Source organism: Mesoplodon densirostris, chromosome 9 (genome assembly GCF_025265405.1).
Source record: "Mesoplodon densirostris isolate mMesDen1 chromosome 9, mMesDen1 primary haplotype, whole genome shotgun sequence".
Lineage (NCBI taxonomy): Eukaryota > Metazoa > Chordata > Mammalia > Artiodactyla > Ziphiidae > Mesoplodon > Mesoplodon densirostris.
Window position 1 is genome coordinate 101037479 of NC_082669.1, and position 21664 is coordinate 101059142.

The 21664-nt window shown below is 50.0% G+C and overlaps 1 protein-coding gene across 1 annotated transcript in view; it reads left to right on the forward strand.

Annotated features, from left to right (window-relative positions):
• The window catches only part of TMEM178B (transmembrane protein 178B), a 365625-nt gene that overhangs the window by 92466 nt on the left and 251495 nt on the right, over positions 1 to 21664 (forward strand). The gene's annotated exons all lie outside the window — the stretch shown is intronic.

The following is a 21664-nucleotide window of genomic DNA, read 5'->3' on the forward strand; positions in this document are numbered from 1 at the left end:
TTCTGAGCAGAGGGCAGCTGCCGGCCTGTGGCCTGTGGCCGAGTTTGCCCCAGCTTGCTGGCCTCCTTGGGACATAGAGCAGCCAGGTTTGGCCTCAGCAAAGGAACATCACCCTTCAGACATGATGGAACCAGCACCCTCTGGGGTCAGCCTCCTGCTGGGTGGGTCTCCCCGCTGGGCTCCTGGCACTGATGCTTCTTGAGAACCCTTTCCTTCAGGAGGGTTTTTACCAAAGGAGAGACATTCTTCATGGATTCCTTCTGGGGGGTTCCAGTCTCTCACAGGGTCTGAACAGCACAGACTAATGAGAACGGCACCTTGTTGGGACACAGGTAACAGAGTGAGATTCTGGAGGGCATGTCTCCTCCATCGTCTTACACAGTTGCTTGGGGAGCGTTTGTCGACTGACTTGTACCTGATTGGAGTGGGGGCTACACCTGCAGTTGCTTTATTGTTTTGGTTTAGGTTTTAGGCCTGGATTCGCTTATCCTGATGTTCACGGTCCTTCTTCCCCCACTCTTGTTCTTTAGGGACTCTCAGATTCCTCCCAGTGGGTTCAGGAAGTCCTAGAGGTGTCTGATGTCTATTTCCAAACGTTCTTGGCTTCCTGGAGGGCTCTTGTGATTCGTTCAGACTGTGTCAAGACCTGTTCTCTGCGCCAGCGACACCTGCCTTACAGCCTCTTCCGCTCCCGCCGCTCGGCTCTCCTGCGGCTGTTCTCGTCTGATGAGTGGGAGCCTCTGCCCTCCTAGTCTGTTCCAGACTTGGGCTGGTCCAGCTTGCTGTGCACCCTGACTCCCCAGGAGCGTGGCTCTTGGGTGTCATTTCACTGGAGAGGGAAGAACCGCTCCTCCTGTTTCGTGGGTCACCAACACGCGCTGCCTTGTGTGTGTGGCGGTGTCTCTCTTACAGGAGCTTTTGGCATTTGGCACTTCCATTTATTTTGTTAAAGCTGTCTTTCCTGAGGCTCTGGCACAAATTCTGGGAGCCAGGAGCCTGGGGACTCCAGAGCAACACATCCTGCTGCGTTTGGAATCGCCCTCCCCCCACCCTGAACTGTTGTCCTCGGACCAGGCTTGTGCACAGTGACCCTTCCCTCAGGATGAATATTATCCTGGTGGTCTCCTTGGTCCCTGGTGCAAATAAACTTCTGGGAAGCCCAGAGAGGGGAAGAGACAGGTAATCCTGGGACTAGACTGCAGATACTCTGAATTCCAATCGGTACCTCTCCTGCTCTGCAGGGCATCTGCCCTACTGACCCTCTGGACGTGCCCAGACGTGTCTAATGCCCCACGCAGTCACGGCTTAGGCTGTTACCATGGTGCTTTCGGTGCTTTTCTGGGGAGCTGATGTTTAGCGCCTCATTCATGAGCCCCATCCAAAGAGGGTCTTAATTATGACATTAAATGGGAACTTTGGTCCTTGATCAGCTTCTCCTGAGAATTCTTTCCTTTTGAAAGTTCAGTTTTTAACCTTTTAGGTCCTTAATAACTTGGTCTTCTTTCTGTCTCACTGTGACTTGGAACTATTAAAAAAAAAAAAAAGAAAAAAAAACAGGGTTGGGGGGTGACCTGTGATCAGTAAGTCAGGGTGACAGTTCATTCAGTTCATGATGAGAGTCAAGGTCATGGATAGGAAACCAGAGCTGATCCTAGAGGGGTCTGGGTAGTTGCCAAGAACTGAGAGGGTTTTGCCAACAGCCATGGTCCAGGGAGGGAGCTACATGGAAACTGCATGCCTTTTCAGTGAACCGGGAGTTCTCTAGTCTGACTGGCTTGACTTCAAGGACCACAAGGTACTCAAGTGGAGGGGGGTAATCGGGAGGATGGACTGCAGCTGGGAAGGTGAAGAACCTGGATGGCCCAGATCCTACCCCCTTTCTTTCGGGGCCTCTGCTTCTCCCTCATCTCTTTCTACCCAGGTCCCTACTTCCCTGCCTCCTTTATAACTTGAACCTGCGTTTTATTTTGTTGATTCTGTTTGTTTTTCTTGGTACCAGCTTAACTTGATTGGCTACCCCTTCAACTTCCTCCGCATTCCTTCAGTGTTTCTGCGATCATTTCACTTGAGGGAGGTTGTGATGGGCTTAGCTGCGGATCTTGTGCTGGGCCCTTGCCATGGGTGGCTGGTGGCCATCCCCGGCCCAGTCTTGGGTTGAGGGTCACACTGTCATATGGCTGTTTAAGCAGCAGGGAAAACTGGTGAAGCACACTCTTAGAAGGAAGTTTGGGTGGGGCAGGATTTCTTTGGTTTCCAGGAAGGTGGTTCTCTTGATTCCCTCACCAAGCCCACTGACAACGTGGGCTGCCCTCACCTCAGGGCTCTTACCTCTGCAGCATCTTTAAGGAGTCCGAGTACTGGCACGTGGCAGCATTGCAAGTCCATTTACGTGGTCTAGAGCCCGTATCTTCTAGGTATACATCTTTGACAAGATGTCTGTAAAATGACTCTCAATACACTAATTCCTGTGTTGTGTGTAATGGCTGGAACTGTACCTTCATATACCTGAACTCCTTAAACTTTCACAACGGCCCTGTGGAGTATGTGCTATTGCTTTCATTTTACACGGGAGGAAACTGAGTCAGGGAGAAGTTGTGAGACTTGCGTGATGAGTATGTGAAAGAGGCAGGACTAAGTCTTCTGACTTCTAGCCCCGTACCTCTTACTTGCCATACGTCACACATCTGTATGCCGAGCCGTGTAGTTCCCTAGGTGTTATGAGGAGATTAAAAAAAAAAGCTTACATTCTAGTTAGGAGAAGCTGCAAACAACATCCATTAAGACAGTCATTTGAGAGCTGATTGTTCTGGGCTGGTGATTGTGACCTTGAAGTACTCACACAGGAGGACACACAGAAATTACAGGCTGCTTTGAAAGTCTGGGTTGTGCTGTGGATTGAAGATAAGCCCAGAGAGAATCAAGGTCACGTGCTTGTCCAAACCCGGGAAACCCTGCCAAGAGTCAACGTTATTTGGTGGAAATACAGTGAGCTGGAGGGTGTTCCTGAATCCTGCTGCCTGAGGAGGTCCAGGCGTGGTGTTGACGGAATTGACGAGGAATCTGAAGCTGAAACCAAGGAGGTCGCTGTGTCCTTTGGGAAGAGAGTGGTGGAGCCGGTGTTGCTCTGAAGGTCCACACCGTGATGGTGTTTCATCTTCCAGACAGCCATGGTGCCTGAGCTTGCCGAGGACTTCACAAGAGGTTTTTTAAGCAGTTTTAACGTAGCCTAGAATGAACATCAAATGATAAGAGAGACTCCCTCACTACAGTGTACTAGAACATAGCCGAGGGCAAGGCTTGAAGAGCTGTTTCCGGGAACAAAGCTTGGACAGGTTGGCCTCGGGAAGCACAGAAGTGAAGGCAGAGCTCTCCAAGCAGCGGGAAGCGGGGGGTATCCAGGGGGAAACCCAGCCAGCGGGGCGTCGTGGCGGCCAGACAGAGCAACAGGAACTTAAGGTCAGGCTGTGTGCCGCTGGATTGACGCACGGGAGACTGGCAGCCAGTGAGGCTCATCCAGGGCTAGGAATGCAGCTGTCCATCTGGACAAGCGCAGGTGGAGCCTTCAGCCTGGAGGAAGTGGTGATATGAGTGGCCATCACAGTCAGTCCTCGTCATGGGAGGATAGGCAGGACTGGTGAACAGGTTGAGGGCAGAGTGAGTGGTGAGATGGCGGCTCTGACCTTGCCCCAATCTGAGCGTGTGGCCCCGGAGGCCACCAGCTCACCCACTGGCTGTGTCAGCCGTTCTGAAGGCTCTCTGCAAAGGGCCAGTGCTGCTTTGAAGGTTAAGAGAGGGGTGGCTCAGACTGTGGGGAGAGGAGGGCTCTGAGGGCCGAGAGCAAAAAACCATCTGTCAAGGACCACCAAGGATGCTGAGTGTCATGCAGCTGTGATATGGAAACCAGAGGGCAGGGGTCAGCATCTGTGGCTCAGAGCGGGGAAGTGACTGCCTCAAAACCATCCGGAGCGAGCTGGATTTTCTGTTTTATGATCTTAACTTGACCTTGTTTTGTTTTTAGCATCATAATTTACTTTTTGTATAGGTGAAACATGGACATGGTTCAGTGTTTTAAAAATATAAAATGATTACATGAAATATAAAATGGGGAATGTCTCTTCCCTTCTCATTTTCCCAACCTCCTGATTCTTTCTGTAGAAGGAAATACCACTATTTCCCTCCTAGAGTTGTTTTATGCATGTGCCAGCATGTACCTATATAACTACATCTGTATCTATCATCTCCTTCCCCTCCTCCTTTACATAAATGTGGTATATATTATGCGCTGTTCTGCACCTTGCTTATTTTCACTTAATTTATCTTGTAAGGCTTTCCACAGCAGTTTCTAAACATTTTGGTCTTTTTCAAAATGTTGTGTTGCCTTCCATTGTGTGGATATACCATAATTTATTTAACTAGTCTCCTATTGATGGAAATTTAGGTTGCTCTTGTAAGCAAACGGGCAATGAATAACCTTGTACATATGTCATTTCACACCTGTGAGACATCTGTCAGATAAATGACTAAAAGGGGAATTTCTGGGTCAAATTGAATCTTTGTAATTTGGAGAGAGATTGATGAATTGCCTTCCAGAGAGGTTGTACAAATTTATAAAATATACATTCCAACAGCAGCCCATAAGAGTATCTGTTTCCCTGTACCTCACCATGAGGTGTGTCATCAAACTTCTGGACCTCTGCCAGAATGAAAAGGGCACCTCAGTGTAGATTTAACTTGTAATTCTCTTATTCTGAGTGTTCTTGAGCATCTTTTCATATGTTTGATATATAGTATTTTCAGGAACTGTCTATTCGTATCTTTTGCTCATTTTAAAATTGGATTGTTGGTCTTTTTCTTATCAATCTGTAGGTGCTTTTTATGTATGAGGGAAATCAGTTCTTTGTGATGTGAGTTGCAAATGTTTCCCTCAGTTTGTCTTTTGATTTTGTTTACAGTGGGTTTTGCTATGTGGAAATTTTGTATTTTTTTGTAGTCAAATGTATCAGTATTTTCTTATTTTGTGTCATAGTCATAAAGGCTTCCTCTCTCTAAGGCTTCAAAAGTTTTTCCCATGGTTTCTTCTAGTACTTTTATGATTTAACTTTTTTCCCAAACGAGTGTTCGATCTACTTGAAATTTATCCTGGCCTAAGATGCAAAGTATGCCTTCAGCTTTTTTCCCCAGAAGGTTACCTAGCTTTCTGAATACAATTTATTGAATAAACCATCTTATCCCTATTGATTAAGATGCCACTATTACTATGCTAAGGACTGAATTGTGTCCCATCAAAAAATCCATACATTGGGGCTTCCCTGGTGGCGCAGTGGTTGAGAGTCCGCCTGCCGATGCAGGGGACATGGGTTTGTGCCCCGTTCTGGGAAGATCCCACGTGCCGCGGAGCGGCTGGGCCCATGAGCCATGGCCGCTGAGCCTGTGCGTCCGGAGCCTGTGCTCCGCAACAGGAGAGGCCACAACAGTGAGAGACCTGCGTACCGCAAAAAAAAAAAAAAAAAAAAAAATATCCATACCTTGAAGCCCTAACCCCCAATGTGACTGTATTTGGACATGGGGCCCTTAGGTTAAATGAGGTCATACGGATGGGGCCCTAACTGGGTAGAACTAATGTCCTTGGAGGAAGAGACACCAGCCTGCTCTTTCTCCTTGTATCACAGAGGAAAGGCCACGTGAGGACACAGTGAGAAGTCAGCCACCTGTAAGCCATGGAAGAGTAGTCTCATCAGAAACCAACCCTGGCACCTTGATCTTGGACTTCTAGTCTCCATATTATGAGAAAATAAATGACTGTAGTTCAATCCACCCAGTCTGTGGTGTTTCATTGTGACCGCCTGAGCAGACTGATACATACTGTATAGTAAATTCCCATGTGTTTTGGGTTGACTTCAGATTTTCTGAATTCTGGTCTATTTCTTCTATCGCATCACATTGCCCACCAACTAGGCAGCAGGGCTAGAGTCGGGGCTCCCAAAGCCTGGGGAGGGGCGGTGTGGGGCAGAGGGAAATGCTGGGGAAGGGAAGCATCGAGTCGTGAGTGGAGAGAGAGGGAGCAGGGAGGGACTGAGATCAGCGGAGACACTAGAGGCTGGAGAAGGACTGTTGGGCGTGGAGGGGGAACCACACGACTGGGCAAGGGGGAGACGGGAGCTGCTGGGCCCAGCAGAAGGAAACACCTGGACAGATATCCTCGGAGCCAGCTGGGGGCTGCTGCAACTTGGACCAGAGACAGGAGAGAATGGGGACTCTGTGAGTGGTATTCTTTGTCTTTCAGGTGTTTATTTCAGTGTCTATCTCAGTAGTTCAGACTGCACTTGCTTTTCTGGCTGCATACCTGCCCTCAAACCCCAGGCTCCTTAGTTAGAGTCTTTCTTGATTCCGAACACGTCTCCACAGTGTACATTTGGAGTACTAACTCTCGGGCGGTGGCTCTTACTAGTCGATGTTTACTCTTCTTTAAAAGAATCTTAATGTCTTCCATCTTCTGTAAGCAGGAGAAATATTAGTGAATGGAGGTGTCTCCAGTCCTAGCTGCCCCTGCCCTCCTTTAACCATGCCACTCCTGCCCCGCCCCTTCTCCCTGCCCCCGCTGGTGGGGTCTGCTCTGTGTTCCTCTGCCTCCAGCCCTGCCTTTGGGGCGCTCCTGCTCTTGGCTCTGCTTTCTGCATCCTGGGTCCCCTGCAGAAAGCCTCCTTGCCGGGCTGAGACCGCACGAGCTCTGTTTTATTGCAGTGAGTGGAGTGACCCCTGAGTCCTTGCAAAACTAGATTAAGACAGCTGTCCGTCTTACCTCGCTCTGCCCCTGTGTGTTGGCTGCTGACTTCCGTGAAGTCCTGGATGCAGAGCCTAAGGGGGCCTGGGAGTACTGGTCATTGTCCTTAGGGAGGCGTTGGGCAGCCTTTCAAGGAGCGCGTTACTCCGTTAGGATGATTTGCACCTCTGCGCTCGCTCGGTCTGGATGCCTGGGGTCCCAGAGGGCACCCACTCGCCACCTCTTTGCCCCTGTGATCTGAAAGTTGGGCAGCTGTTTGACTCAGCTGCAGTGGAAGTGTTGGTCTGGTGAGCAGGGAGGATGTTGCTGTGCCCGCCCTTTCACGGAGCCAGGGAGGTAGACCAGAAGGCTCCACAGTATCCTCCCTGTCCACACCTCCAGCCGTACTCGGGCCCTGGTGTCTAGACAACCGTGACAGCCCCCTGCCTGAGTTCTCCCCTCAGTGCCCTGCCACCAGCCCAAACGCGAGCCCCTGCGGGACCTCCCTAGGCTCTGGCCGAGGAGGAGTCTGTTTGCTGTTGAGTTCGCTGCAGACTCGGACGTGGGCTGGGCCCAGGCTACCCATTCCCCCATATTCTATGTCCCCCAAACTGAAGAACGTGATTCTTCCTTCTTCCTCCATCAGCCTTCCCTGATGTCCTCAGCCATCTGTGACCTCCCCGCCCCTCCCCCTGGCACCGTGTAGCAGTCACCACGCCCTCTGTTCCCTGGTGCTTTCCTGTGTCTCTGTGTCATCTGCCCCTCTGGGCAGCGGAGGTGAGGTGGGGCTCACAGGTGGTGAGAAGCTACCAGGAGAAGGTCAGTGGGAGGTGAGCCAGAGCCCCCGGAGGTTCTCCTACTGTTAAAACTTGGATAATGTGGCTTTGATTTTGTCAAAGTGACTGAGTGGATTTCTTCTCGAGAAGTGACTATTCTTTCTCATTGGGTCTCAAGACTATGTTTTGTGGGAGGAAAAAATCTAAAATACTGAAAAGTGCAAAGATACTGTAGGTATAAATCTACAGTTCTGTTTTCACTCTGTGTTATATTTTGAGGTCTCTCTGTCTCTCTTAATATGTACAGTTCATTCATTTAAAGTAGTGTATAATATCCTGTCATGTAGATATAACCACCTTCTGTTTTCTTGCTCCTGATTGATGGGCCTTTAGGTCTTCACTATTTTTTGCAAGCAATGCTTTACAGAACATTCTGCTCTTCTCTCCTCCTCGTGCACACGTGTAGGATTTTGTCTAAGGGTGTGATTTGGAGCCATAGGGTGTATATGTTTCCAATTTACTTGATTTTTGTCAAGTGTTTGTGACAACTTACACTCTCAACAATAGTGTCTGAATGCTTCCCCCACCCGGGCCCCCCCCGTCTTTACCAAACCTTGAAGTTATCCGACTCTGTTAGGTTTTGCTCTTTTGATTGGGAGGTGGAATGTGGGGCAGCATTTCCAGAAAGTTAAAAAAAAAAAAAAAGAAATTCCATCTTGATGTGGACCCATGAGTGATTCATCAGCTGAGGGCTAGGGGACACCCTTCCAACTAGGAAGGGTCATCTTCACAGGTCACAGGTTTTCCTACATCGCCACTCTCCTGGGTTTGGGTGGTCAACATACTCGGTGCTGTGTAGTTGCAACGATGCTTGTGCTGTTGTGTCTGTGAGGGTCTTACAAGTAGGCAGGGAGATGTATTCTGGAAGCTCACTGGTGTCACCAGTGTTACACCAGGGGGCTGGATTTGGGAGGGGGGTTGGTCTCAGTCCTTGAGGCAGGAGCAGTGTGATAGGAGGTAGGCAGGGTTGGAACCTATGGGGAAATGCCCTGACCTGGGAGTTGGTGGGGGGGATGCCAGAGCCACAGCTGAGGAAGCGTGAGGCAGGCAAAGACGGGGGGCTAGGAGCCTGTCTTGTGGGACATCCATTTCTTTTGCTCAAACGTGTCAGGTACATTGCTGCATGTATCTGACACATGCATAAGAACTTACTTGGCATCTGGCACACATCATAAATCTGCATCCTGTATGGTGATGACGTAGTATCAGGAATAATTATGGAGAGCTTACCAGGTGCAGGTGCTGAGTGCTTTATCTAAACTAACTCACTGAATTCTCACTGCAGCCCTACGGGGGTAGATATTTGTATCACGTCCCTTTAAAGTGAAGGCATGGAGGCGCAGAGGGCTTTATTTGGCTGAGATCAGTCACCGTGAGAGTTTCAAAGCTGGGATTTGACCCCAGGCAAGCTGGCTCCGGTGCCCAGGCTCTTGACCGCAATACTGCTGCTGGACACAGCGGGGAAGGCGGAATAATTCACTCTTCGTATTTTCAACTCTGGTTTTGAATTTCATTTCAACTAATGAGTCTGGTTTTGAATTTTATTTCAACTCATGAGTCAGGCTAAGTTAACACTTTAATTCACATCTTTAATCTAGCCAAGTCATTTAACTTAAACAAGAAAATAATCAATTTTGTGAGTAGAGGTATAAAGAAAAACATAATTAATCTGTTTGGGTTTTCTACTTTAATTCTGTGATCTTTAGTTTCCATTCAGTTTTTAGCTAAGGCACACAACAAGTTTAAGAGTAAAATAATGAACAGTCATCTGGGTTTGGTTTCTCATATAGTACAGCCCAACTTTCCCTAATGCTGCCCTACACACACACACACACACACACACACACACACACACACACAATCTCTCTGTCCCTCTCCCTAAATTAACTGGTAAAAAGGAAAATCAGCATTATAAAACTCCTTTTCCAAATGAAAAGTAGAAAACTCAGTAAGCTGGATTTTTTTTTCCCCTAGCTGAAAACAAACATTCAGCTATTTGGAAATACCTGGGCAGCTGTCTGAATTCTCTGAATTTTATCTGGTGCATCCATAGGGAGTGGCTGGCCCTGGTCTTAGAGGGATGCACACCTGAGGGTGGCAGAGCCTCCATCAAAGAAGCTAACAGTGCCCACGATCCGATCTGGAGCCCACCTGGGAGCAGCAGTGCCATGGAAAGGCAGAGCCATCCTTGCCCCTGCGTCTGCCATGCTGGCAGCTCAGGGACCATCATCTTACTTTTCTCTGAAGGAGCAGGAATGAAGAATCTCCAACTGGGTTTATCTTCTCACTGTTCCTCCCCGTTAGGACAGTGTGTGCCCCATGCTGGATCCTTAATTGAAAGAATATGGATGTTTCCCTCCAGCCTGAGAGCTGGGGTTTCCTATCAAAAGTGACATGAAAAAAGTGCCAGCCTCGCGTCCTCCGTCTTTCCTGGCCATCCCTCATCACTCCTGCCTACGTCACTGTCTCCCCATCTCCGGGTCTGGCTCTACTTCCTGGGTCTCTGGAGAGAAAGCATGAGCTCATTGTTTTCCAGTGAAAAACCAGATGCGGTCTCCTCCTCTCCTCGTTTGTTTGTCTGTCAGGGCCTGGAGATGGATGATGCTTCCAGCAGCTGAAAGTGTGCCCGGAGGAGCCCCAGACTTGCGCACGGGGTGTCGGTGCTCCGGGGTGGGAGGCGGCCTTGGGGAGGGCAGTGGCAGCTCAGGACCCTGAACTTTCCGGAGGGTCATTAGGGATGTGATGGGGATAAGGGAGCAGGTGATTTACTACACCCCAGATGGTAATTTAAAGCCACACCTCACCTTCTCATTCCTTCCCAAGCAGCCTGTTTCAAGCTGGTAAATGCATGAGCAAGTTGGGGAAAAAGGCGGCCAGAACCTTGCAGGGAAGATGGGTGGTGTGAAGCCAGCACAATGACACCTCGTTCTTTATTTTCCTTTTGTGAGGAAGTTACTGTGTAATGACACTTTTCGCATGTTTTAAACAAGACATTTTTAAGACCCAGAAAGGGGAAAAGACGTTCAAAATCCGGGAACAAGGAAGTGAGCATGGAAAGGTTGTAGATCCCACAAAAGATGAGGCGACCTTTAGCACAGAAGACTGTGAAATGTCCGATGCTACAGTGGTGAGTCAAGGAGTCACTTGGTAAGGCGATGAGAAGAGCCTGGGGCGGGGGTGAGGGTGGAGCCAGGACCCAGAGGCGTGGGGACCGCGCTCCGAGGGGCGGGGCGTGGACATGCGTGGGGGTCACGCAGCAGAGAGGCCTCATTTCTATTCCTCGATTGCGGTGTTGGCCGACAGATGATGTAGAAGGATGGCAGGGAGCGTGGGAGGTCGTTTCTCCAGTGAGGTCACCCCGTTTGTGAAGGGAGACCGGACAGTCAGAGGAAGCTGTGGCGTCCAGAGTGCTGTGAGCCTGGGGCTAGGTGTGCCGTGTCCAGATTTTCAATAAAGGGGACTCTGGGGATTCCGTGGACGCAGACGAGCAGCTGGGCTAGAGGGAAAGGGCTTAGGAAACAGTGGGGGGTGGCGGGGTGCTCAGCAAGGAAGCTGTGGGGCTGAGCTGACCTCATCCCCTCTGTGGATGCAGTTCCTAGACCGGTAGGTGGGGTGAACGGTGCAGACGGGGTCTTTCATGACATCCAGGTACACAAGACGCAGACGTGGGCCTGAGGAGGTGGATTGGGGATGTGAATTCACAGCAGGCTGGATGGTCCCACCCGAAAAGCTCTCTCTTAACGGATTGATGTCTCATCACAAGGAAATGTGTGTGTGTGTGTGTGTGTGCACGAGCACAGAGTTCTGCCCTCAACACGGCCCTGTTGGGGGATTTTAGTGATGACCTGGATGAGGATGGGGGTGGCCTGCTGATGGAGTGTGTGGACTGATCGCTAATTCATGAAAGGACAGCATCACCATCCAAACATTTCTTCAGGGGCCTGGAACAAATAGGAGATCCCACAGGAGGTAACAAATCAGACTACCAAAAACAACCCCAAATGAGAAAAGGTAGCTGCCCAAGCCCATGGTGGCAACATAGCTTCCCTGGAGGAAAGCACTTGTGCGTCGTCTCCTGCATGTGACCAGCCCTGTGACGTGGCTGCCCGCAAAGCTCACAGGGAACCTGGCTGTGCTGATATAGTTATGGCTCCAGACCAGGGGAGGCGTAGATTTTGCGTCCTCAGGGAACGATCGTGGTCAGTGTTGCACTGGGAGAGATTTTGACGTGTGGCTGAACCTTGGGGATGACCAGTATGGTGCTGGGTTCTGAGACTGTGGGTGCGGAACCTGGACGTTCTCAGCTGGAAGAAAAGGCGCCTTGGGTGGGAGGGGTGTGAGAGCTGTCTTTACATATTTATGGGCTGTTATATGGGAACGGGTGTGTGTCCCAGAGATAGAACTGATAAATGAGCATTTCTCGAGTGCTTACTCTGGAGCAGGTTTTACATACGTTGTCTCGTTTATTCCTCGTTGATCTTAAGAGGTGGGTACTATCATTATCTGCATTTTGCAGATGAAGAAATGAGGTTCTGAGAGGCTGAGTAACTTGCCCGAGGCCCCCCTGCTGATGAGCGGCTTGTCCTGGGAGCGGGGGCAGGGCTGTGGCCAAGTGTGGGGCTGGTAGACACATTCTCAGCCCTCTTCCACCACGACTAGGAGCCGTCTTCTGGCCAGCTCACTAGGGGAGCTCTGGAAGCAAACATTCTGTCCTGCTCTGATAGGAGCAGCAAAGTCTGTAGAAGCTGGAAATCCCTGCACATGGAAAAGTTTTGCCTTGTTTCCAATAGAAAACCTTGGAGGGACTCTTTTTCTGAAGAGCTTGGTTTTTCCCAGTTTCTCTTCACAAGTGGGTAGAGTGCGGTGCTAGGGAGCGGGGTAGGTGGGTTTACATACCACCTGTGCCGAGTAATAGCTCTGCATTCTTGGGCAGGAGACCTCTCTAAGCCTCTATGTCCTCATCTGTGAAATGGGGAAAGTAACAGAGCCTAACTTTTAGGATTAAATGAGATAATGTGTAGTAAAGTCCTTTGTACAGTACTTAACACATAGAAAGCATTCACTGAACATAAACGATTGTTAAAAGGAGTTGCTGTTGACCCTTGAACAATGAAGGGGTTAGGCGTGGCCCCTCTGTGCAGTCGAAAATCTGAGTATAATTTATAGTCAGGATATCCTATACGCGGTTCCTCTGTATCATTGATTTCAACCAACCATGGATCGTATAGTACTGTAATTTTTTTTTTTTTTTTTTTTTGGCTGTGTCGGGTCTTCGTTTCTGTGCGAGGGCTTTCTCTAGTTGTGGCAAGCGGGGGCCACTCTTCATCACGGTGCGCGGGCCTCTCACTATCGCGGCCTCTCTTGTTGCGGAGCACAGGCTCCAGACGCGCAGGCTCAATAGTTGTGGCTCACGGGCCCATTTGCTCTGTGGCATGTGGGATCCTCCCAGACCAGGGCTCGAACCCGTGTCCCATACATTGGCAGGCAGACTCTCAACCACTGTGCCACCAGGGAAGCCCAGTACTATAGTCTTTATGATTGAAAATATCTGTGAATAAGTGGACCCGTGCAGTTCAAACCCATGTTGGTCAAGGGTCATTTGTACCATACTCAAAGCACCATCTTGGCCGTCAGGAGTACAAAGATGAAAACCACAAGCTCCCCTATCCCAGAGCATTTACCATAGAGAGAAAGAGATGATGAATATACAAACAACTGTGTTACAATAGTAGCCAGCAGAAGTGTTAGAGGAGAGGGTGAAGGGTCAGAAATGGGGAGGAGGGCTGGCATTTGGGAGCAGGGTTTTTAAGAATGCAACCTCTGTGTGTGAGTCAGGGGGCCCTCTGAACATGGCTCCTAACAAGCATTTATGAAACACTGAATGGAAAGGAATTAAATATTTAGGAGTCTGTCTGTGCGTTGCATACAAAACAACATTAAAAGGCCACGCCGACACCACAAACACAAAAAACAATGCACGCCAAATGGAATGCGTTTGAAAGCATTAAAAATGAAACGTCGGTAACACTCTTCCTCAGTATGAAGAAAATAAAACATTCTTTCTCACCAGGTTGGCAGCAGCGATAAGCCTTGCAAATCCTTCGGCTCAGAACACCTGGAAGGGGCAGGAGACACTGAAGAGGAGATGGCGGGGGTGGGGTGGGGTGGGGGGGCCGGGAGGTCTCCTGCAGTAAGCGTTTGCGAAGACCTGTCTGAGATCCGGGAGCACTTGTAAACATCGCCGCCCTCGTCACCCGCCTCCCCATCCTGTTGGGCTTGGGGACCCCAGTCCCATCTGCCCTCCTTGAACCCCTGGGACACCCCTGGTTTGCTTCCCTCCCCTTTCATCGGGGACATGGTTTTGCTTCTGATCTCAAACCTTTAACCCCCTAACCTCCATCCCCACTCTTGTGGCTGTCTGAAGAATCCAACATTGATAATGCTAATCTGATAATGGCTTTCCTCATTTGCCAAAGGAGATTCTCTCTACTTCCTCTCCCTTCTAAGGTGTAATTTTAACTTTTTTTTTTTTGAGAAAATGCCCTTTAAGGAGGAGATGAAGTCCAAGATTTAAATCTTCAACCGGTTTCTTTTTTTTTTTTTAAAGGTTGGCTTTCAATTTTTTTCCAGTGAGTTCTTTCTACCTTTGACTTAGTCTTTCCATTTATGAGGCACAGAGCACAGGCCTCGGGCTAGAACAGTGGTTAAGAACCGGCAGCCCAGTGGGCGAGACAGATGTCAAAGTGAGACCGTAAGAGCTCACTCTGTAGAAGGCTGAGGCCAGGGCCGGTCAGCGGGACCGACGCCAGTGTCCTGGCCACTCTCACCGTTGGCACCGAGGAAGCACGAGCAGCAGACAACACATGGGTGATGTTCCTTCCTCCCTTTCGTCTTCATCAGTGGATGTATCACGTTCCACATACAAAGCACTGTGGCTGCAAAATAATCCTTGTTCCCTATGAATCTACAACCAGGCAGTGAATCATTACAGCTGTGGTGTCTGAAACCGCTGCGCTGACACCCAGACACTGGCTGTTCTCCTTGCTGGCTGGGTGGCTCCAGAGAAGGCCTTCATCTGTCTAAACTCTCTCTTCCTTCAGTCACATGGGGATATTACTGTAATATTTACCTCACAAGGTTGTTGTGAGGATGACGTGGGATAAAATGAGTGTCCGGCGTATGGAAGGCATTGTGAATAGATTTATTTATTTATTTATTTATTTATTTATTTTTTGCGGTACGCGGGCCTCTCACTGTTGTGGCCTCTCCCCTTGCGGAGCACAGGCTCCGGACGCGCAGGCTCAGCGGCCATGGCTTACGGGCCTAGCCGCTCTGCGGCATGTGGGTTCTTCCCAGACCGGGGCACGAACCCGTGTCCCCTGCATCGGCAGGCGGACTCTCAACCACTGCGCCACCAGGGAAGCCCAGATTTAACTTTTTTAAAGAAGGAGCTCTGGAATGAAGGAAACACGGGGACGCTCAGAAGCTTAAATTTTAGGATGCTCGAATATCAAGAAGAAAAGAACATGAGCAACAAGGGAGGCTGAGCAGGAGCAGAGGCTGCCTCAGCCCTGGGTGCTGATGGTACCCTTCACAGCAACCTTGGGATCAAGTTGGACCAACTTTTTTACTTCTTACTGTTCACACTTCTCAAACATATAAACCATTTGCACTACTCTCCCCTAGGTGGTGGTTCTTCAGTGTTTGGTCCCCCAAAGCAGAGCCCGAGACAGGGACTTTGGGGGAGTTCCTGGGAAGGAGGAGAAGCCAGTGGAGGATGGCGCAGTGCCGAACAGGTTCCTGTTGTGAGCGTCAGTTTGGATCCCAGGGCCACCCTCAGGGTCACTGTGCAGAGGGCACCTTGTGGTCATCCTCCAGTGGGTGGGGTGCTTGCTCTCTGTCTCTCACACCCTGGGTTGAGGGTCTCTCTTGTGAGTATTGACTCTCCTGCACACTTGTGGGCTGCCCATTGAGGGCCAAGTGACCTGTGAGTTGCAATGAGGCAGGAGACTTGCCAGGGACCTGACGTGGGTGCCATCAGCATGCCCGGGAGCACTCACTGCAGCTGCGGCCGGAGTCCGAGGTGGGCCAAGAGCGCCGAGAGCCATGGCTCTCGTCCTGCCCACAAAGGTCCCAGACTGACTTCAGGGCATCGTGCAAACACAGCTCCTGGATGGGCATCTGAGCCTGGTGCTGCATTGCTGGCGGCTCCCAGATATGGCTACGGAGAGGAGGCCAGCACATACTTGGGGCCAACTACTTCCTTTACCTTGTATGATGAAAGGACAGACCCTGGTGTCTATTCCCCATTCATCCAGATATGTATTGAGGTGTCTATTCCCCACTCATCCAGATATGTATTGCTTGCCTGGCCCTGGGAGTAGAAATGCAAACAAGAGACCTGGTTTCTGGGTTTGAGGAGCTCACAGTTGAGCGATAGGAACTGCTCTTTGAATAAGAAAGGATTTGGGGTCAAAGGAGTCTGGGGAGGTCTGCACGCCATACCTGTCCCCTTTAGGGGAGTTACGGTGTACATTAAGAACTCTTTAAGTCCTGCAGTAAGTAAACCTTTTAAACATTGTTGAATCCAATTTTTCCTAAATACGTTTGACCATCGCATACCCAGCCGGCATCACTCCACTTTTAAAGTGAGAGCTGGGGAGGGGGTCCCATGTTCTGGTTCTTTCTCAGGCCCACGCTGATCAGCACCAGATATGGTCGTGAAGTTGCAGGGTTGCCTTTACAGCACACCCTCCCCCTCCCTCGTGAGCTGCTGGGATCCTCACGCCCTTCTCAGCCTCTTTTCTCTAGGGTCCCTCTGCTGCTGAGGGTCCCTCTGGAGGAAGGGGATTTCGGAATCTCATCCACACCTAGGCACTAGTGACTCAGACCTACCCTCTTTGGACTTACTTAAAAGAGCTTTAAAAATAGGTACCTAAGAGAACAATGTCTGACCCAAAGGAATGATTCTCTAATGCATGAATATAAGTGCTGTGGCACCTGTTTAGGGAAGATAAGTTTAGATGGTGTGGGGATGGGTCCTAGCACTGCCTCTGAAATCATCCTGCCTAAGAAGGTTTCCACTTAATATACGTAACGGAGGAGTAATAGACTCCTTCTACAGCTACTTAGTACACCAGGTCTTGCTGATAGCAGATGCGCGTGAAAGGAATATCGCCTGCTGTTATCATTGTAGAGCATGATCAGAATCCAGAGTTTGTTGTATACGCTGTCTCTGCTGCCCACCCCCCAGTCTGTTTCCTCATATGCCCAGTGTACATCAGGGCTCTTGTGCTACCAGCCTCCTAGGGGTATTGCATGTGAAATTTCTCTCTCCCCCTCTCCCCACCCCCTGCCTCTGTGTGTGTATAGTGGGATATAAACATTGGTTGCTGATATTATTTCTGATTTCCTGTGGTCTTGCCCCCTTAGAGTAAGTAGTCTTAGGGCAGCAATTCATAATAACTGGTATTTATTGAGCACTTACTATGTACAGGAAGTACATTAGTATTTAACATGAATTATTACACTCATGCCTTGGGTCTTAAAGGATTTGAAAGGCAAAAAAAGGATAGGAACAGTCTCGCCCCGTTCCTTATTCCCGGGTCTCCCTTCGCCACTGAAGACCTTGAGAGGTGGAGGTGGGAGAGAGGAGGAAGGTGCTAGCCTTGGACTAAGGGAAGCTGGAGTGATGTTTTAGAAGGGGAGAGGGCCGGGGAGGTGTGAAAGGAAAGAGGAAGAAGGGGAGAGTGAGCTGGATGCTTGTGTTTGCCCCTTGGGTCCAGTCCCCACCTTTACCTGCTTGTACTCAGAGGCTGCCCCCCTGCACCAGGTGGATTCAGGAAACCAGGGGGAACTGGCAGGGAATGAGGGTAGGAGGAGTGAGATTTTGGGTGCTTATTCCCTGCCCCTCACACAGGTTGGCTGTGACCCCCTGACGAAGCCTGCATCACCCCCGCCCCCCGCCTTTCCCGGTCTCGGTGTTATAACCACATCCTTGTGTTGCCAGCCCCAGGGCCCTGCACCACCGTCGGCTGGTCTCTTTACACTCTGTGCTCAGCTTCGTAAATTGTCCCTTTTGGAAACTCTCCTAGGTTACCCGTTTGGGTATCCTATCTCCCTGGGACCCTGACACGCAGATAGGAGGGCATGCTCAGAGGGCAGAGCGTGGCTGAAGGCATAAAGTCCCAAGGGGCCCACAGGAGGGGCCACCCCTGCTGCCCCACTGACCAGTTTTCTGGCCCCCCAGCTGAGGCTTCCAGAGCCGGAAGCTCATGTCTCTGGGCTGGAATGCAGGAGGTGGGGAAGGTCATGGGCTTCTCCGTTGCCTTCCAGGTCGCCCCTCTAACCCGTTCTTTGCAGGAAAATCGGTTTGTATTGGGAAGCCCACATTCTGGGCACATGAATTTGGTGCCCAGATGGCGCCTGAACTGACAAAAGCCCAGCACACTGACAGGACCTGTAGACACATGGGTAAATATTTTGCCTTTCTTCTTAGGCAATATTTGAGTCTTTCAAATTTAATTGCTGTCATAGGCGGGATGCTTGCATCCTTGAGGCAAAGCAAATAGTGAGGCCCTCCAGCAGGGCTGCTGGGAAGTTCTCCAGCCAGGCTTCCTGGCCGGCTGCCCTGCCCGCGGTGCCTGTCCGTCAGCTCCTTGCTCTTGTCGAGTGTCAGGTGGCCTCTTCCCTCACTGGCTGGGTGGGCTGGGGGTGAGGGAGGCTCAGGGAGCCTGGAACCTGTGGCCACTTGTTGAGTATGTTTTGAGGCTGAGAGAACCTGGTCTTGGCTAGGAAATCAGGTACTTTTCTCAGACATGAGTGACAGGCACCAATCTAGCTCTTACCAGTGGGATCCTGTCTTGTGTCTCCCAAGCTGGGTCCAGGGAGGATTTTGTCTGATCTTGAAATCGCGGAATGTAGGGTGGCTGCTAGTTTGCATGACATCTTTGTGCAAGTTAGAAAAAGGCAGCCTCTCTGCTAGGGACATATCCCGCATACCCCACCAGGGTGCATGTCTTGGCAAGCAGAGCAGCTGGACTTCAGCACCTGGGTACCCTCGGGAGGTGCCCTTACTCAGTGCACAACCTGCTCAACTGTATATGTCCCAGGTAGTTGCTGATGATATTCATGTAAAAACCCTTTCTCCCTTATATCTCCCTCTCTTCTTTCTTTTCCTGTTTATTCCACCCCAAACCATTGACCTAGTTGACCATCGGATTACATTTACAAAGTGCAGTGAGAGGCTATTCCATGTTCATATGTGATCGACAAGCCTCTTCTTACGTTGTCCAGACAGGGAAGAGGTATTTGCTGTAGGATCCCAGAGTTCTGCAACAATCACCTCCTTTTATTCAGGACATTCTAATTTGCCTCAATTATTTTAATCTCTTGCATATAATAGAAGCAGTTGGATTCCGTGCCCACTGTGGTCTTCTAAAGGGCGCCTTATATTATTCACTGCTTTCTTCAAAGCACGTGTTCTTGGTGCCCGCCCTGTGCTGGTGGCCAGGGAGATAAAGATGGACGAGTAAGACGGGTCTCTGCCCTTGAGAAACTCATCATCCGTTGGGGGAGTGAGGTGTGTAAATAGATAAATCACAGCCCATCGGTGGGCTGGCTGCAGTAGGACAAAGAGCATAGGGAGGGAGAAGGAGGGGACGTTGAATGCCTGCTGCTGTGTGCTGTCCTAGATGCAGGGAGGCTTTGCCGAGGAGCTGGAGATGTACCAGGTGAAAGACAGGCAGGGAGGAGAGGAGGGAGAGTAGTGAGCAGACATGGCATTATCAGGGCAGGGTGTGTGGGGCGGTGCGCCTGGCTGGAGCCCAGGGTGTGTAGTGGCTGGGGCCCAATGGGGGCTGGGACTTTCTGCCAGGAGTGTTGGGTTTATCCCGTGTGTGAAAGAGACTGCATTTTCTGGAATGTATTTTCCTTCTGGAATGCAGTCCGAGCAGCGGTGCGGAGGGTGGCCTGGTGGAGGAGACTCCCATCAGACAATTCTGAGTTCTAATCCTGGCACTGCTAACTCCCTTGGGCAAGTCACTTAATTTTCTTGAGCCTCCATTTTCTTATTCGTAAAATAGGGGTGATGAGCATCGTAACTCCTACTTAATTGGGTTATAGAAAGGGTTAGTAGGGCAGTGTTCATAACAGAGTGTCCCGCTGGTGGGACAAGTACAGAAGCCGCGAATAGGTTTCAGGTGGCTGAGGTGTGGTTCCTTCAACCCTCCCCGAGGCTGAACCGGGCGTAGCAGCCCATCTGCTCATCCCGGCTGCCCTGCACACATTTCTTCTACATGCGCCAGGGCATGAGGAAAGTTGGAAACCACTGGTCTACAAGGCTCTTGGCAAGTCTCTCCTACCTAGTAAGTCCTCAGCAAATGTGGCTGTTTGTTGAGATCAGTCACTGTTTTTGTGCAACTATGATAGAGGGAGTGGGGACAGAGAGGGCAGGCTGGACTCCAGGGACAGTTCTGAGACAGAACTGACAGAATTTGGTGACCAGTTGGATGTCAGGGAGGAGTGGCACCACTAGGGCTGGGAAAGCCTTGGGGATGACTGTGGGATTTGTGATGTGGACTGGATGGGAGGTGATGCTATTAATGGAAATTGTTATGGAAATGAGGTATGAATGTGCGTTGAAGCGGAGACTGGCAGACTACTTTTTTTTCTTTTTACATCTTTATTGGAGCATAATTACTTTACAATGGTGTGTTAGTTTCTGCTTTATAACAAAGTGACTCAGTTATACATATGTTCCCATATCTCTTCCCTCTTCCGTCTCCCTCCCTATCCCACCCCTCCAGGCGGTCACAAAGCACCGAGCTGATCTCCCTGTGCTATGCGGCTGCTTCCCACTAGCTATCTATTTTACGTTTGGTAGTGTATATATGTCCATGCCTCTCTCTCATTTTGTCACAGCTTACCCTTCCCCCTCCCCATATCCTCAAGTCCATTCTCTAGTAGGTCTGTGTCTTTATTCCTGTCTTACCCCTAGGTTCTTCATGACATTTTTTTTCTTAAATTCCATATATATGTGTTAGCATGTGGTATTTGTCTTTATCTTTCTGACTTACTTCACTCTGTATGACAGACTCTAGGCTTTTTCTAGAAGTATTACCAACTTAGGGAAGAAGGAACATAGAGGTGGGGGGGGATGTGGTCTGGGGGATGGTATGGCATGCGAGAGACTCAGGATGTTTGTAGGCTAAGGGGAGAAAGGCAGAGGAGTTGAGAAATTAAAAGAAAAATAGGGCAGGGCTTCCGTGGTGGCGCAGTGGTTGAGAGTCCGCCTGCCGATGCAGGGGACACAGGTTCGTGCCCCGGTCCGGGAAGATCCCACATGCCGCGGAGCAGCTGGGCCCGTGAGCCATGGACGCTGAGCCTGCGCGTCCGGAGCCTGTGCTCCGCAACGGGAGAGGCCGCAACAGTGAGAGGCCCGCGTACCGCAAAAAAAAAAAAAAAAAAAGAAAAAGAAAAATACGGCATAACACTTTCCTCAAACTTTGCGCCTTTGGACAGCATCTGTCCCACTGGAAGAGTGGCTGCCAATAATGGGCAGTGGGCGGTTGTCCAGATATGATTTACAATAAGGCGCTGTCTAAATTACTGCACTGCACCAATTGCCAGGTTCCCTGCTGACAGTGAGCCAGGGAATCAGACAGTTGAATCAGGTGCCACCACTTATAAATTGAAAATCAGTGGGGTGCAAAATGGATTACCATCAAAATCCATTCAGGTGCAAAACCAAATTTTAAAACCCGTAACCTTTAAAAATGACACCTTTCCTGATTGTTCACAATGCGCTGACACTGAGTTTTAACATCCCCCAGATAAGCAAGTGTCGATGGAAGTGTCTGCAGGAGACCAAAGACTCCTCCTAATCATGCCTTCCTTTTGGAATTTGCAAACGTGGCGGATTGATAAATTCATGCTTTGGCAATTCTGTTAGATTCTCGAAGGTGTCGGTTCTCAAACTAAAGTGTGCAACAGAATCACCTGGAGGGCCTATTAAAATTCAGATTGTAGGCTCTACCTCCGGGTTCTTGATTTAGCAGGTCTGGGGTCA